This window comes from Hyperolius riggenbachi, chromosome 4 (assembly GCF_040937935.1).
Source record: "Hyperolius riggenbachi isolate aHypRig1 chromosome 4, aHypRig1.pri, whole genome shotgun sequence".
Classification (NCBI taxonomy): Eukaryota; Metazoa; Chordata; class Amphibia; order Anura; family Hyperoliidae; genus Hyperolius; species Hyperolius riggenbachi.
Window position 1 is genome coordinate 156,022,190 of NC_090649.1, and position 18,456 is coordinate 156,040,645.

An 18,456-nucleotide genomic window follows, 5' to 3' on the forward strand; every position below is an offset into this window, starting at 1 on the left:
TCTTGGGGTCTGGGAGGTCTGCAGAAGCCCTGGGGTCATTGTTGGGGACAGCCTGACGTGTGGAGACCATCCTTGGATATAGAGACTGCAATTTGGACCATGGATCCAGTGTTTTTGTACTCATTTTACCTGGGTATTGTCTCCTTTTTTATTTTTACCTATTACTATGTGGAAAGAAGGCGTGCTCCTCGCAGGAGATGGTGGGTGCACCAGGCAGGTAGCTGCTGCACCTGTAGAATCAGTTCCTCAGGTGTGTAGGGCCTCACCTCTTCGTCCGACATGCTGCCAAATATCTCCAGCCACAAGTCACTGCTGCTCCACTCCTCAAACGCTGGGCCCATGTGTTACCATCCAAAATGGCCGCTATGACTATAGAAAACGCATAGGAAGTGGGTAGAACGTCCAGATTTTATAGCCAGTGTGTTGCCTCCTTTCCGTTTCTCATTGGTTTCAGCTGTGCGGATGGTGCAGTCAGGATCCGGTCCGGGTGCGGCGGCCGGATCCGACGTACGTGAAAAATAGGAGCAAGTTGGAAAAGTGTCCGGAATCTGTATCCGGTCCGGATCCGGTCTGTGTGGAACGGACGAGTATGTACGCATCCATACACTATCATTGGATTGCCAAACGTCCGTTCCGTTTGTACAGTATACGTTCCGGATCCGGTCCAGAAAATCCTGACTGCTAAAGCAAATGTGAACCCGGCCTTAGTCGCAGTACATCAAATCTGGGAACTAAAACATAGCAAAGGGATGGATTGCACTGTTACTTTTTAAGGAATACAGGATGCCCCATCATACACTCACCCCACCTACCTTCCAGGTATTAGTGCAAATCTATGCACCAATCATTACTTTAAATGCAAATATATGCACCAATCATCCAATTTACACACAAAAGGGTGCACCTTGACAAGATGTTTGAGAAAGCCCCGTGTATTCAGGGTGAAACGGGTCACATAAGGATCCTGTTGACGTGGTCTCACCCCTCGTCTGTGAACCTCCAGCTCCTTCCAGGGCCCCTTCATGCTAGGCTTACAGCTGTCACGCCAGTCTGCTTGATCAGTGATGTTTGTGATCCTGACAATTTATCAGGAAAGATCCAGAGATGGAGGTGGTGGGTCCACAATAGTTGCACATTGTATGCACGTAATGGAGCATGTGTCCACCGGGGCCGTTTGTATGACATAATAAGGTGAGCTGTGGTTAAGGTTGTGAGGGGTAAAGAGGATCTTTGCACCTCTATGTAGGTTGCAAAATGTATGCAGAGGGGTTCATTGGACTTTACAAGTCGGCCATCAGCTATTAAACCTGCTATTGGCTTTTTTTTTATGTCGGGTCTGATCAACGTGTCACTAGCATTGACACTTTGGACTCTTAAATTACTCTACATAAACGGGATGCTCATGTTTACAAATGTTTAAGAGTATTTTGCTGTTCTCTTTTTTTACTTGTCTAGATGCACCTTGTCATGTGTGTCGGTGGTCTATATGCGTGTGGATTAGATGATTGGCGCATAAGTTTGCATTCAAATTAAAAAAAAAAAATTCTGTATTGCTAAATCTGCTTGCTCTGCTGTGGTTTGTTTTTGAATTTGTAAGCTAAGCACTTAGGAATTTTTGAGCAACAAGCATAGATCCAAGTTAGATTATTGTTCTCCCTCTGCCTTATGTTTCTTATTAGTTAATGCATTATCCAGCCATGCAGGTTGGGTGGCCACGAAAGAAAAGACAGCAGTACAGCAGTCATGTTACGCCTCCTCATACATCTTAAAAACCCACATGAATTCTAACACTCGGTGTGATGTTTAAAAACATATAGTAAAACGTGCACAGTGTGTCAGAAGTGAGATATAAGATTTAGTTTAAATGTTGCTATTTGTTATTAAAGTAAAAAGTAAGCATACCATCCCTCAATCAACCCCTTGTCCCCCTATCAGACTGGTATAGCCCAGGGAATGAGGGTTTATAATATTTACTATGAATTGTTTAAATTAATTGTTATTTTGTATTGCGATATTATAGGAAAAGTGAACATGTCTATTCCTCTAGTTCCATTAATTCCTTGTCACCCATGCAATTCATATAACTTCCCCCTATACCATCCTCTGAGCAAAACTAGCCTCACAAAGAGCTTATTAGAATTCCTATTAACAACACTAGAAGACAAAAGAATAGACAAGAAGAATAGATGGACAACATGAGACATGCAGTAAAGAAAATGATGGAAGAATACAGAAAAATATGGCATTAAAAGATAAAAGTACTGTATACAGCAAAAAAGAATACAGATGTGAATAATCCAGATGGATACAGAAGTGTATGGATGAAAAAAAATGTTTTATACATTATTAAAAAAATAAAATATTTTGTTGCAATTCACATAAGTTGAAAGGATCCGCACCGTCTAAAAAATAGGTATTTATTAAAGCTCTTTAAAATGTCATAAACAAAATTGAAGTGCGCTCCGGATCACCATTGACGCACAGCGTTTCGGATATAATCCTTCCTCAGAATGGTTCCAGTACTGTGCGATCCCTGTGACTCCAGGGGTGATCCCGGCACGTCAATTATCCATCGGTGCAGATGTAACTATATTACTTGTTGCAATTCACATAAACATTTACATTTAGTGTTTATTATGAATATGTAGCGGATGAAAAATTACCCTCTTTGATCTATTTACTAAAGTGAGGAGAACGCTTTATTGAAGTACCGGTAGTTTCCCGATCCCATTGTAAGATTTTTCCTAGAACCAATGAACCTCTCTGGTACCACTTTAATTGTGCTCTGCACAGCTCAAAGCAGAAGGCAACATGTTCTGCTATTGAGCAGGACTGTTACTTTTCTGTTTTTATTGATTTAAAAAACTGGCCTTGTGTATAAAAATAGGTTTCATTTACTTTACAGCCTTGCAATGTGTAATTTAGAAGAAAATGTAAATAGCAGGCTGCGGGTCGGTTGTGGGTATCAGTTTCACCAGCAAAGCAGGTAGCAGGCTGTAGATACAGGTCAGGTGCTGGTCTGAAAAATTAGACCCGCATAGGCCTCTATTTTGACATACCGATTAATACACTGCTCAAAAAAATAAAGGGAACGCCTTAATGTAACACAATGTAACTCCAAGTGACTCACACTTCTGTGAAATCAAACTGTCCACTTAGGTTGTACATTTTTGCTACGAACACTTTCAAAAAGTTGCATTTTATATGCAGATAAAAACAACAGCAAACTGAAATAATGATTGGCATTCATGTTTACAATTTATAGTGCTAAACTGAAGGGTTTGCATTTTTCTCAACAACAACTTCCTTTAAAGAGAACCTGAACTGAAAATAAAAAGTAAAAATAACCATACACAATTCATACTTCCCTCCTTTGTAGTCTTCTCCTCAATCTCTTTCTTCTCTCCTGCGTCCCATTTGTCCACTATGAGCAATGGAATTCTCCGTCCTCCATTTTAACCACTTGAGGACCTAGGGCTTTCTACCCCTTAAGGACCGGCCACTTTTTTTCCATTCAGACCACTGCAGCTTTCACGGTTTATTGCTCGCTCATACAACCTACCACCTAAATGAATTTTGGCTCCTTTTCTTGTCACTAATAAAGCTTTCTTTTGATGCTATTTGATTGCTCCTGCGATTTTTACTTTTTATTATATTCATCAAAAAAGACATGAATTTTGGCAAAAAAATGATTTTTTTAACTTTCTGTGCTGACATTTTTCAAATAAAGTAAAATTTCTGTATACATGCAGCGCGAAAAATGTGGACAAACATGTTTTTGATAAAAAAAAACCCATTCAGTGTATATTTATTGGTTTGGGTAAAAGTTATAGCGTTTACAAACTATGGTGCCAAAAGTGAATTTTCCCATTTTCAAGCATCTCTGACTTTTCTGACCCCCTGTCATGTTTCATGAGGGGCTAGAATTCCAGGATAGTATAAATACCCCCCAAATGACCCCATTTTGGAAAGAAGACATCCCAAAGTATTCACTGAGAGGCATAGTGAGTTCATAGAAGATATTATTTTTTGTCACAAGTAAGCGGAAAATGACACTTTGTGAGAAGAAAAAAAAAAAAAAAAGTTTCCATTTCTTCTAACTTGCGACAAAAAAAAATGAAATCTGCCACGGACTCACCATGCCCCTCTCTGAATACCTTGAAGGGTCTACTTTCCAAAATGGGATCATTTGTGGGGTGTGTTTACTGTCCTGACATTTTGGGGGGTGCTAAATTGTAAGCACCCCTGTAAAGCCTAAAGGTGCTCATTGGACTTTGGACCCCTTAGCGCAGTTAGGCTGCAAAAAAGTGCCACACATGTGGTATTGCCGTACTCAGGAGAAGTAGTATAATGTGTTTTGGGGTGTATTTTTACACATACCCATGCTGGGTGGGAGAAATATCTCTGTAAATGACAATTTGTTAATTTTTTTTACACACAATTGTCCATTTACAGAGATATTTCTCCCACTCAGCATGGGTATGTGTAAAAATACACCACAAAACACATTATACTACTTCTCCTGAGTACGGCGATACCACATGTGTGGCACTTTTTTGCACCCTAACTGCGCTAAAGGGCCCAAAGTCCAATGAGTACCTTTAGGATTTCACAGGTCATTTTGAGAAATTTCGTTTCAAGACTACTCCTCACGGTTTAGGGCCCCTAAAATGCCAGGGCAGTATAGGAACCCCACAAATGACCCCATTTTAGAAAGAAGACACCCCAAGGTATTCCGTTAGTAGTATGGCGAGTTCATAGAAGATTTTATTTTTTGTCACAAGTTAGCGGAAAATGACACTTTGTGAAAAAACACAATTAAAATCAATTTCCGCTAACTTTTGACAAAAAATAAAATCTTCTATGAACTCACCATACTCCTAACGGAATACCTTGGGGTGTTTTCTTTCTAAAATGGGGTCATTTGTGGGGTTCCTATACTGCCCTGGCATTTTAGGGGCCCTAAACCGTGAGGAGTAGTCTTGAAACGAAATTTCTCAAAATGACCTGTGAAATCCTAAAGGTACTCATTGGACTTTGGGCCCTTTAGCGCAGTTAGGGTGCAAAAAAGTGCCACACATGTGGTATCGCCATACTCGGGAGAAGTAGTACAATGTGTTTTGGGGTGTATTTTTACACATACCCATGCTGGGTGGGAGAAATACCTCTGTAAATGGACAATTGTGTGTAAAAAAATCAAAAGATTGTCATTTACAGAGGTATTTCTCCCACCCAGCATGGGTATGTGTAAAAATACACCCCAAAACACATTGTACTACTTCTCCCGAGTACGGCGATACCACATGTGTGGCACTTTTTTGCACCCTAACTGCACTAAGGGGCCCAAAGTCCAATGAGTACCTTTAGGATTTCACAGGTCATTTTTGTTTCAAGACTACTCCTCACGGTTTAGGGCCCCTAAAATGCCAGGGCAGTATAGGAACCCCACTAATGACCCCATTTTAGAAAGAAGACACCCCAAGGTATTCCGTTAGGAGTATGGTGAGTTCATAGAAGTTTTTATTTTTTTGTCACAAGTTAGCGGAAATTGATTTTAATAGTTTTTTTTCACAAAGTGTCATTTTCCGCTAACTTGTGACAAAAAAATAAAATCTTCTATGAACTCACCATACTCCGTACGGAATACCTTTGGGTGTCTTCTTTCTAGAATGGGGTCATTTGTGGGGTTCCTATACTGCCCTGGCATTTTAGGGGCCCTAAACCGTGAGGAGTAGTCTTGAAACCAAATGTCGCAAAATGACCTGTGAAATCCTAAAGGTACTCATTGGACTTTGGGCCCCTTAGTGTACTTAGGGTGTAAAAAAGTGCCACACATGTGGTACCGCTGTACTCAGGAGAAGTAGTATAATGCGTTTTGGGGTGTATTTTTACACATACCCATGCTAAGTGGGAGAAATATCTCTGTAAATGACAATTGTTTGATTTTTTTACACACAATTGTCCATTTACATAGAAATTTCTCCCACCCAGCATGGGTATGTGTAAAAATACACCCCAAAACACATTATACTACTTTTCCTGAGTACGGCGGTACCACATGTGTGACACTTTTTTGCAGCCTAGGTGCGCTAAGGGGCCCAACGTCCTATTCACAGGTCATTTTGAAGCATTTGTTTTCTAGACTACTCCTCGCGGTTTAGGGCCCCTAAAATGCCAGGGCAGTATAGGAACCCCACAAGTGACCCCATTTTAGAAAGAAGACACCCCAAGGTATTCCGTTAGGTGTATGGCGAGTTCATAGAAGATTTTATTTTTTGTCACAAGTTAGTGAAAAATGACACTTTGTGAAAAAAAACCAATAAAAATTAATTTCCGCTAACTTTTGACAAAAAATTAAATCTTCTATGAACTCGTCATACACCTAACATAATACCTTGGGGTGTCTTTTTTTTCTAAAATGGGGTCACTTGTGGGGTTCCTATACCGCCCTGGCATTTTACAGGCCCAAAACCGTGAGTAGTCTGGAAACCAAATGTCTCAAAATGACTGTTCAGGGGTATAAGCATCTGCAAATTTTGATGACAGGTGGTCTATGAGGGGGCGAATTTTGTGGAACCGGTCATAAGCAGGGTGGCCTTTTAGATGACAGGTTGTATTGGGCCTGATCTGATGGATAGGAGTGCTAGGGGGGTGACAGGAGGTGATTGATGGGTGTCTCAGGGGGTGGTTAGAGGGGAAAATAGATGCAATCCATGCACTGGGGAGGTGATCGGAAGGGGGTCTGAGGGTTTGGCCGAGTGATCAGGAGCCCACACGGGGCAAATTGGGGCCTGATCTGATGGGTAGGTGTGCTAGGGGGTGACAGGAGGTGATTGATGGGTGTCTCAAGGTGTGATTAGAGGGGGGAATGGATGCAAGCAATGCACTGGCGAGGTGATCAGGGCTGGGGTCTGAGGGCATTCTGAGGGTGTGGGCGGGTGATTGAGTGCCCTAGGGGCAGATAGGGGTCTAATCTGATAGGTAGCAGTGACAGGGGGTGATTGATGGGTAATTAGTGGGTGTTTAGGGTAGAGAATAGATGGAAACACTGCGCTTGGGTGGTGATCTGATGTCGGATCTGCGGGCGATCTATTGGTGTGGGTGGGTGATCAGTTTGCCCGCAAGGGGCAGGTTAGGGGCTGATTGATGGGTGGCAGTGACAGCGGGTGATTGATGGGTGGCAGTGACAGGGGGTGATTGATGGGTGGCAGTGACAGGGGGTGATTGATGGGTGATTGATAGGTGATTGACAGGTAATCAGTGGGTTATTACAGGGGAGAACAGATGTAAATATTGCACTGGCGAATTGATAAGGGGGGGTCTGAGGGCAATCTGAGCGTGTAGGCGGTCGATTGGGTGCCCGCAAGGGGCAGATTAGGGTCTGATCTGATAGGTAACAGTGACAGGTGGTGATAGGGAGTGATTGATGGGTGATTGATGGGTAATTAGTGGGTGTTTAGAGGAGAGAATAGATGGAAACACTGCGCTTGGGTGGTGATCTGATGTCGGATCTGCGGGCGATCTATTGGTGTGGGTGGGTGATCAGATTGCCCGCAAGGGGCAGGTTAGGGGCTGATTGTTGGGTGGCAGTGACAGGGGGTGATTGATGGGTGATAGGTGATTGACAGGTGATCAGTGGGTTATTACAGGGAAGGACAGATGTAATTAATGCACTGGCGAATTGATAAGGGGGGGGGGGTCTGAGGGCAATCTGAGCGTGTGGGCGGGTGATTGGGTGCCCGCAAGGGGCAGATTAGGGTCTGATCTGATAGGTAACAGTGACAGGTGGTGATAGGGGGTGATTGATGGGTAATTAGTGGGTGTTTAGAGAAGATAACAGATGTAAACGATACATTTGGGAGGTAATCTGACGGCGGGTTTGCGGGCGATCTAATGGTGTGGGTGGGTGATCAGATTGCCCGCAAGGGGCAGGTTAGGGGCTGATTGATGGGTGGCAGTGACAGGGGGTGACAGGGGGTGATTGATGGGTGATAGGTGATTGGCAGGTGATTGACAGGTGATCAGTGGGTTATTACAGGGAAGAACAGATGTAATTAATGCACTGGTGAATTGATAAGGGGGGGTCAGAGGGCAATCTGAGCGTGTGGGCGGGTGATTGGGTGCCCGCAAGGGGCAGATTAGGGTCTGATCTGATAGGTAAAAGTGACAGGTGGTGATAGGGGGTGATTGATGGGTGATTGATGGGTAATTAGTGGGTGTTTAGAGGAGAGAATAGATGTAAACAATGGATTTGGGAGGTGATCTGATGTCGGATCTGTGGGCGATCTATTGGTGTGGGGGGGTGATCAGATTGCCCGCAAGGGGCAGGTTAGGGGCTGATTGATGGGTGGCAGTGACAGGGGGTGATTGACGGGTGATTGATGGGTGATTGACGGGTGATTGACAGGTGATTGACAGGTGATTGACAGGTGATCAGGGGGATAGATGCATACAGTAAACAGGGGGGGGTGGTCTGGGGGGGGGGTCTGGGGAGAATCTGAGGGGTGGGGGGTGATCAGGAGGGGGCAGGGAGCAGGGGGGGGGATAAAAAAAAAAATAGCGTTGACAGATAGTGACAGGGAGTGATTGATGGGTGATTAGGGGGGTGATTGGGTGCAAACAGGGGTCTGGGGGGTGGGCAGGGGGGGGGGTCTGATGGGTGCTGTGGGCGATCTGGGGCAGGGGGGGGAGAAATCAGTGTGCTTGGGTGCAGACTAGGGTGGCTGCAGCCTGCCCTGGTGGTCCCTCGGACACTGGGACCACCAGGGCAGGAGGCAGCCTGTATAATACACTTTGTAAACATTACAAAGTGTATTATACACTTTGTATGCGGCGATCGCGGGGTTAACATCCCGCCGGCGCTTCCGTATAGCCGGCGGGATGTTGCGGCGAGCGAGCGGTGACAGGCGCCGGCGGAGGATCGCGTCACGGATGACGCGATCGCTCCGCCCATGCCCTTAAATGGACCGCCGCCTCTGTGGGTGAGGCCGTCCTGCAGGGCTCCACTTCCCCGCCGCCCCTGTGTAGTGGGCGGTCGGGAAGTGGTTAAAAATGGCCATTACCCCATAACAGCTCCCTGGTCAGCACACTGTTAAACTGTAATATCACCCACTTGAGCCATAGGGAAACATGGACATTACCTTGCACATTCAGTTGTAACTGACAGCTGCTGATATATAACTGACAGCAACTGCTATATTTCAGTTCTGACAAAATATTGTCAGAACTGGAAGGAATCACTGTGAGGGCCCTTTTAAACTTAATCAGTTGCTCTCAGTTAAAACGGAAAGAAAATTGATTTTCAAAGTAATGCCCTATGGCATCTTTCACACTTAACGCGTTTTAACTGAAATATTCTTCCCAATGCACTGCTATGGAAAAAACGCGTACCAACGCACACTAACGCATAACAACTGATCAAGTGTAAATGGAGCCTACGGCCCCGTTTACACTTAATCAGTTGCTCTCAGTTATAACTGAAAGAAAACTTATTTTCAAAGTAAGTCCCATGTTTTCCGATGACACCTTTCACACTTATCGCGTTTTAACTGAAATCTTTTTCACAATGCACTGCTATAGAAAAAAACGTGTACGAACGCGTACCAACGTGCACTAACGCACACTAATGCACACCAACTGATTAATTGTAAACGGGGCCTTAGTGTGCGTTAGTATGCGATAGTACGCGTTAGTACGCATTAGTACGAGTTTTTTCCATAGCAGTGCATTGTGAAAAAGATTTCAGTTAAAACGCGTTAAGTGTGAAAGGTGCCATAGGAAAACATGGGCATTACTTTGAAAATCAGTTTTCTTTCCGTTTTAACATAGAGCAACTGATTAAGTGTAAAAGAGCCCTAAGAAGAAAATGGTGAGCCTCTGAGAGGAACTGACGGTGAGGTTAGCAGGGGCGTAGCAATAGGGGTTGCAGAGGTAGCGACCGCATCGGGGCCCTTGGTCCATTTTTTAAGCAAATATGTATTTTTTTATATGTATTTTTAGATTTTTGCTACTTTCCGCAAACAGGTTTGCAACAAGGACGGATGATCCTTGTAAATATTGCTCACGTTGTCCAGTAATCTCTTCCTCCTATTTATCCCCCTCGAATTTTCGGTGTTTTTATGCAATCTCACGTTCCACATGCACGTTTGAGTCACTGTACCTCACAGTTAGCCTCAAACGGCCCCTCTATTTTCTTGCGATTAATTTTGCAATCCGGAGAAATTTGCTCCCTTTAGATGGTGAATACGCCACTTTATTAGATTGCACGCGTACGGAATTACGCGTCCGCATGCGTTCCATGCTGTCATGCATGCTTCGCGTTTGACGCGCGTTTTTTACGCGTACGGTAATGCGTTTTTCTTTTGTACGTGTAAACGCCTGGTTATTGCCAACGTTTTTACGCATGCGGCCGGAAATGCGTACGTCATAGCGTACCCGCCCCCAGTTCATGACACAGGAAATAAAAGCCTGTGTTTTCATGTGTATAAACGTGGATCAGCCTCGGAAGAAGCACCGCCGTGCGAAACGGCCGTTAGGCTACCGTTTTTGCCCTGCACCCACCACCGCCACCTTCTGACATGGTAGGACATCCTCCTCTTGCAACTGTTTGAATGCACAAGATGTTTGCACCTGACGAATTTTGCACTTGACGAATTTTTCATTGATGATGATGTTCTGTACCTACCTTTTAAATGTCACAATTTTTGATACAACTATAACAATAACAATAACAATAACAATAATATTTATATAGCGCTTTTCTCCCTGGGGACTCAAAGCGCTGTGACCCTGCATTATGCAGTCTCAAAGGCTAGGGAAAAGAGGTGAGTTTTTAGCCTTTTTTTAAAGCTGTCCAGAGAAGGAGCCTCTCGTACTGATTGTGGAAGTGAGTTCCATAGAGTAGGGGCTGCATAGGAAAAGGCCCGAGCACCAAATGTTAAGTGTATCCTGGGAATAACCAGCTTCATCTTGTTGGCAGAGCGGAGGGTGCGTGGAGGGGCATAAAGTTCCAATAGATCCGCTATGTATTTGGGTCCCATGTGGTGTAGAGCCTTGAATGTCAGCAGGCAGATCTTAAAATTGATTCTCCATTTTACTGGCAACCAGTGAAGAGTTTGCAGTACTGGGGTGATGTGTGAGCTGCGGGGGGCATTGGCTAGGAGTCTGGCTGCAGCATTCTGTACTAGCTGTAAGGGGCGCAGAACCTTATCTGTAGATCCGATTAACAGGGCGTTGCAGTAGTCTAGGCGGGAGGATACAAATGCGTGAACCAGGGCAGGTAGGTCTTCAGCTGGGATTGGGTGTTTTATTTTCGCTATATTTCTTAGATGGAAGAAGGAAGACTTGACGGCAGCTGATACCTGCTGTCTGAGTTTTAGATTTCCATCCAGGATCACCCCAAGGTTTCGCACAGAGTCTTTATACTGTACAGTATCTCCCCCAATTGCTAGTTTGAGGTGGTGAGCGTTTTGAACTTTATCCATCATGTGTGGACCACCTACCACCAACACCTCTGTTTTGTCAGAGTTCAGCCTCAGCCAGCTGGTGTTCATCCAATTTTGTAAATCCACTAGACACGCATTTATGGATGCTGATGGGTCTTGGGTGCCAGGCTTGAAGGACAGATACAGTTGTGTGTCATCTGCATAACAATGGTATCCTAAACCATAGTTCTGGATTATTTTGCCCAGTGGGAGCATGTAGACTGCAAAGAGTAATGGTGATGGTACAGAACCCTGTGGAACTCCATAGGCAAGTGGCACTGGATTAGAGTAGTGTGTGCCCAGACATACTTGCTGTGTCCTGCCAGATAGGAAGGTCTGAAACCAGCTAAGAACAGTACCCCTTAGGCCACAGTAATTCTTCAGTCGCTGGATTAGTATTTCATGGTCCACAGTATCAAATGCTGCTGACAAGTCAAGAAGAATCAGAATTGAGCAATCACCCTTGTCCCTTGCAGTAAGTAGATCATTCATTACTCGGACTAATGCTGTTTCAGTGCTGTGCCTTTTTCTGAATCCTGACTGAAAAGTATCAAAGATGTTGTTATCTGTAAGCCTGGCTTCTAGCTGGTTGGCGACTGCTTTCTCGATAACTTTTGATAGGAATGGTAAGTTCGCCACAGGTCTGTAGTTGGTTACAGAATCAGGATCTAGTGATGGTTTCTTCAGGAGGGGTTTTATGATTGCTTTCTTTAGTTCTTCTGGGAAAAGTCCACTTTGCAAGGAGCACTGAGTGATTTTGTGAAGTGCTGGCCTGAACAGCGCTGGGCACTGCATTAAGGATCCAGTTGGGCCAGGATCCAGGTCGCAGGTAGTGGGGCGGAGACTTTGAATGAGAATTCCAAAATCTTCTACACTCAGAGTGTCAAAGACTTGCCATGGTGGTACGGTAGTAGGCATATGCAACGTCCAGTGGTCAATTGATGTTGTTGGTGTAATGCTGGCACGGATGGTAGACACCTTGTTTGTGAAGAAGGCAGAGAATTCTTCACACCTTTCCCTGGAGTATGTGGTTGGGGCTTTTAGGCAGGAAGGATTGCAGAGTGATTCCACTGTGTGGAAGAGTTGAGCAGCTCTGTTGTTGGCTGTAGATATTTTGTGCGAGATAAAGTCTGATTTTTTCTTGGTTATTGCTTGTTGGTATTGTCTGAGGTGTTGAACTAGGCTAGATTTGTGCTCCCCAGTCCCTGATTTACGCCACTGTCTTTCTAGTCTGCGCCCTTTCTTTTTTAGATCCATGATGGTTTTGTCAAACCAATTAGCTTTCTGCTTTTTGGTTGCTGATTTGGTGCGCCATGGGGCAATACTGTCAAGTGTTTCATATATCGTGTTGTTGTACTGGGTTACTAGAGAGTTTGGGTCCATTTGACTGTGGAGCAGATTTGTAAAATCCAGGTTGGCAGTTATCCTCTCCGGTGTTAATTTACTCAGGGGACGGGTTTTGATTGTTTCTTTAGGGAGCTGCTTGATAGGGTGATGTTCAATAGTAAACTGTATTATGTGATGGTCTGACCATACCACTGGGGTTACTGTTATGTTACTAATGTCCATTCCAAGGTGGAACAGTAAGTCTAGAGTATGCCCTCCTCTGTGGGTAGCTGATTTTACAACTTGTGTGAAGCCTAGTCCACCCATGAGATTTATTAGTTCATTTGCATCTTGTGATTGAGTGTTATCAGCCCGGATGTTGAAGTCACCAAGGATGATCCATCTCGGATAAGACAGAGCCAGCATGGCCAGAAGTTCTGGGAATTCCTGTAGGAAAGGGTCAGCATCTCCGGGGGGACGATAAACCACTAAAATTTTGAAGCCTTTACCAGCTGAGATCTGGGCACCTATACATTCAAAGGACTTTGTTGAGCCAACATTCAGGGCCCTGAGCTGCAGAGTTGTTTTGCCACAAATTGCTACACCCCCTCCTCTGCGGTCTCGTCTTCCCTCACTTAGGACTGAGTAATTGTATGGGATGGTTGCTTCCAATGTGGGGCCCGCATTGGCATCAATCCAGGTTTCAGTGATGCATGAAAAATCGCATGTCTGAATAAGGTCCGCAATAATGGCTGTCTTATTGTTTATAGAGCGGGCATTGCAGAGCAATGCAGTGACTGCATGGGGCTTAGCAATGGCGACTGGGTTCACTGCCGGGGTGTTACTGCATCTCTGACTAGGGACATGGTAACTTCTGCTACTTTCAGCCTCTGATTTCCAGTACACATCACTAGAGATCGCTGGAAAGTTCTTTTCTTTGAATGGACCTGGGTCCCTGAAGTTGGACTGAGACTGAGTGTGGCACTTTTTATGGGCCTGGCCGCCTTTTTTACCTCTGTGCGTTTTATTTAAAATCCCTAGAGATTCCAGCAAATTAGCTTGTTTTTTTCCAATGTGAGATGCAGCTCTCAATGGCCTGAGAGATAGTAAGAAGCTGGCTGTATAGATTAACATTGCTCTGCTGATTTACTTCAACCTGAAACACCATTAAAACAGCAATCACTGCAGTGCCTGACTCAACTGTTTTTCCTATTGATGCTTTACACTTAATCAGTTGCTCTCAGTTATAACTGAAAGAAAACTTATTTTCAAAGTAAGTCCCATGTTTTCCGATGACACCTTTCACACTTATCGCGTTTTAACTGAAATCTTTTTCACAATGCACTGCTATAGAAAAAAACGTGTACGAACGCGTACCAACGTGCACTAATGCACACCAACTGATTAATTGTAAACGGGGCCTTAGTGTGCGTTAGTATGCGATAGTACGCGTTAGTACGCATTAGTACGAGTTTTTTCCATAGCAGTGCATTGTGAAAAAGATTTCAGTTAAAACGCGTTAAGTGTGAAAGGTGCCATAGGAAAACATGGGCATTACTTTGAAAATCAGTTTTCTTTCCGTTTTAACATAGAGCAACTGATTAAGTGTAAAAGAGCCCTAAGAAGAAAATGGTGAGCCTCTGAGAGGAACTGACGGTGAGGTTAGCAGGGGCGTAGCAATAGGGGTTGCAGAGGTAGCGACCGCATCGGGGCCCTTGGTCCAGAGGGGCCCCGAAGGGCCCTCCCTCAACTACAGTATAAGCTCTCTATTGGTCCTGTGCTCATAATAATAACTTCAATAGATACTTTGAATAGTGGTAATCCTTAACAAACTGTTTCCCATCCTTTTCTTGCACCTTTGACACTGTAGTTGCCCTTGGCAGGTTTTGGTGCGCCGTATCAATTGTTACTTATAGAGTGCTTGGGGGGGCCCCATTGTAAAACTTGCATCGGGGCCCACCGCTCCTTAGCTACGCCACTGGAGGTTAGTATGTCATTTGCAGCTACATCATGTATTTGTTTTAAATACTTTTACTCACTTCCCTGTGAAAGTGTATTTCACAAATGCACAAAGGTCAAGCTATGAAGGGTCTGAAGTAACTGTGCTCCACCTGTAGAAAATTGTCACAACATGTTCCTCTTAGTTTTTATTTAGAGGAGCTGCATTCGTGAAAGGAGCTGTAATTTGCCATGAGAATGTGTATGTAATGTAAACTGTGTTAGTAATTTTCTATAGTTTTATAACTGTTTTACTGACAAGTCTAGAAGGGTAAAGATCTCCAAGCCCTTGTTTTCCTGCTGTTTTATTAGGTGCAAAGTGGCATTAAAACATTTATTGGGACTTTTCAACTAATTAGTATCTCTCCTCTAGGATCAGGACTTGTAAAACACAGGGAAGATTACAGTTAGGGCGTTATTGTTTGTCTGTTGGTCATTTTTAGTTTAGCCTAGTGCTAATTTTTAGTTGAAAAAAAGTATTGGGTTAGGTTACCAGAAATAGCATACAAAGAAGTAGGGATTGTTGTTAGGGTGTATGCTAAACTATGCTTAGGTGAAAGGTTAGGTTAAGGTTAGACATATGGAAGGTAAGATATTCAGGTTGCTGTAGGTGCAATATGATAGGGTGGTTAAGATGTGGGTGAGTTTAGTATTAGGCATGGGAAAAGGTGGAGGTTGGGATTAGGCTAGGTCAGGAGATGGAGCGGAAAGGTTATGTGGGGTTAGGTTGAAGTTAAACATTTGGTAACAAATAGGATAAGGCTGGGCACAACGTGAAAGGGCAGATAGGGTGTTTGTAAGTAAAGTGGAGAGAAGGAAGGGCAGTGTCAGGCTAGGCAGGGGCAGAAGCACTGACACAGCTACAGAGTTATAACTCTATAGAACATTTTACTTTGGGTCCCCCAGTATTGTATGTATAATAATCACGTGACACAGACCAACAAACCCATCGATCTAAATACAGCCGCAGCGTGAGAGAGGTGTAAGCAGAGGGAAATTAATGGTTTGTTAAAGATCACTACTATTCCATGCACAAATAGAGGTGATCATTACCACTATACCACCAATAAAGAGCTACTGCAATGACTGGAGGTTCCAGGGCCCCGTGCGGTTGCAAACTTGACATCCCATTGTGCTTCACCACTGGTGGAAGAAGTCATGCAAGGCCACCTGAAATACGAAGATCTGTTTTTTCTATTCTGTGTTGAGATAAATGGCTCTAGCAAAAAAATGGAGGCAAAACATCTGCCTCTTGGGACTTGTGATCAGGATTTCCAATGTGAAAGGCACTTTTTTCTGTACAGAAGTTACCCTGCAAATTATGAACCTCTTAAACGTTTGAGGTCAGGTCACATCATTTTGATTATGGCTGAAATACAGGCTTGCAGGGCTGGCTGACACACGCAGGTCCCAGTGGGCTGCTCAATGACTTGCTGACAGCAGCGGCGTGCTGTAAATTATTGCTGAATTCTTTACTTCTTGCTACAAATTCACCATTGTAGTGCTAACTAAAAATACAATGTTAATAGGCAGCTCTTCATGCTAATACATTTACAGCTTGTCACAGTGTTAGTTCATGCACTTCACAGTTATGTGTGACTTTGCACTGTACTTTACACACCTTCATGTAAAATGAAAGAATAGCTGTACTTTTGTCTTGGTTTATGAAAAGCACAATCACATACTGTGTTGCTTTCCAATTACGGCTCAGAAGATTAGGGTGGCCAACACAATGATTACTGAATATGAAGGCAACACAAATTCCCTATTGCTTCACTCATCCTCTCAAAGTAAAGGAAGGGACATAGTGTAACACGGGGCCCAGGGAGACAAAACAGCAGAGGACTAATTAGAGGCTGTTTCGCCCTATACTCTCTCTGCAAGAGGTCGGGTTTAAAACTCATGCAGGCATGCAATGCAGCAAGTTATCATCAAAATAAATATTGACTTCAGTACAATTTAATTTTCTTCACTTGACTTTGGTTTTGCTTGAAATGCTGGTGCACCAGAAGCTCCAGCTATGGCTGCTGAGCAGACCTGAAGGATCTAAATGTTTGAAAATAGATCCAAACTGTTCAGTGATGCAAGAGACAAAGTACAATGACCAGAAACCGTTATAAACATAGAAACCATCTTAAACACAGCTGTTACACAAATGCATCAACCTCTCCATTCATTTCTCTCTGCAGATGTATATTTGGCATATTAGGTATGGAACTACATCTATCAGTCCATGTGGATGTCAGCACTCATAAAACATTCCACAATTGGCTAGCTTCAAAGTCTTTTTCACTCTATAAAGACAACAGTAAGGTAATGCAACAACTTTAACCACTTGCCGACCGCGCACTCATAACGCGCGTCGGCAAAGTGGTAGCTGCAGGACCAGCGACGCACATCTGCGTCGCCAGCTGCAGGCTAATTAATCAGGAAACAGCTGCGCGCGAGCGGCTGCTTCCTGTCAATTCAAGGCGGGGGGCTCCGTGAATAGCCTGTGGGCCGCCGATCGCGGCATTGCAGGCTAAATGTAAACACAAGCGGAAATAAACCGCTTTGTTTACATTTGTACAACGCTGCTAACAGTAGCAGTGTTGTACTAGATCAGCGATCCCCGGCCAATCAGCGGCCGGGGATCGCTATCACATGACAGATCCGTTCCTGTGCAGCCTCCGATCTCCGGGGCAGGGAGGGAGGAGAGGGAGAGGGGGAATCCTGCAGTGGAGGGGGCTTTGAGGTGTCCCCCCCGCCAGCCACACGCAGGCAGGAGCGATCAGACCCCCCCAGCACATCATCCCCCTAGTGGGGAAAAAAGGGGGGGCGATCTGGTCGCTCTGCCTAATATTTGATCTGTGCTGGGGGCTGTAGAGCCCACCCAGCATAGATCTCAGTAATCAGCACTGGTCCTTAAGGGGGGGTAAAGGCTGGGTCCTCAAGTGGTTAAAGCAAAAAAGTGGCGCACAAGCAGTGTTACGTTTCAGCAATAAATTGTGATCTATAAACATATTGATCCAATGACTATTTCACATAACATATAAGAAGCTGTACTGCCATATACTCACACTACCTTGCCTATTATAATTGCTTTAAAATGGCCAAATATCTATTTTATTATTAACCATTAGAATGCCAGCTATTTTTTTTTAAAGCTACACGTCAGTGCCAGCTATGTTTGTATTGTGTTTAGTAAATGTCCTGCCCAAATCTACATGTACCAAAGTTCAAATTAGTCACTAGGGATGTCATTAAAGTGAATGTTTACCAATCTAAAAATAAAAAAGTCAGATACTCACCTAAGGAGAGGGAAGGCTCGGTCCTAATGAGCCTTCCCTCTCCTCTCCCGGTGCCCGGTCCCGCTCAGGATCCCCCGTAGCAGTATTCGACCAGTTCGGTCAAATACTGCTACTTCCGCAGGCGAAGGGAGCTTTCGGAAGCCTTCGGGAGCACTCGGGCTCCCGAAGACGGGTCGTTCCATACTACGCATGCGCGAGCGCCCTCTATGACGCACTCGCGCGTACGTACTATGGAGCGGCCCGTCTTCGGAAGCCCGAGTGCTCCCGAAGACCTCCGAAGTCCCTGCGGCGGCGGACGCGAATGGGGGAGCCAGCGCAGCACCGAGGGCACCGGGAGAGGAGAGGGAAGGCTCATTAGG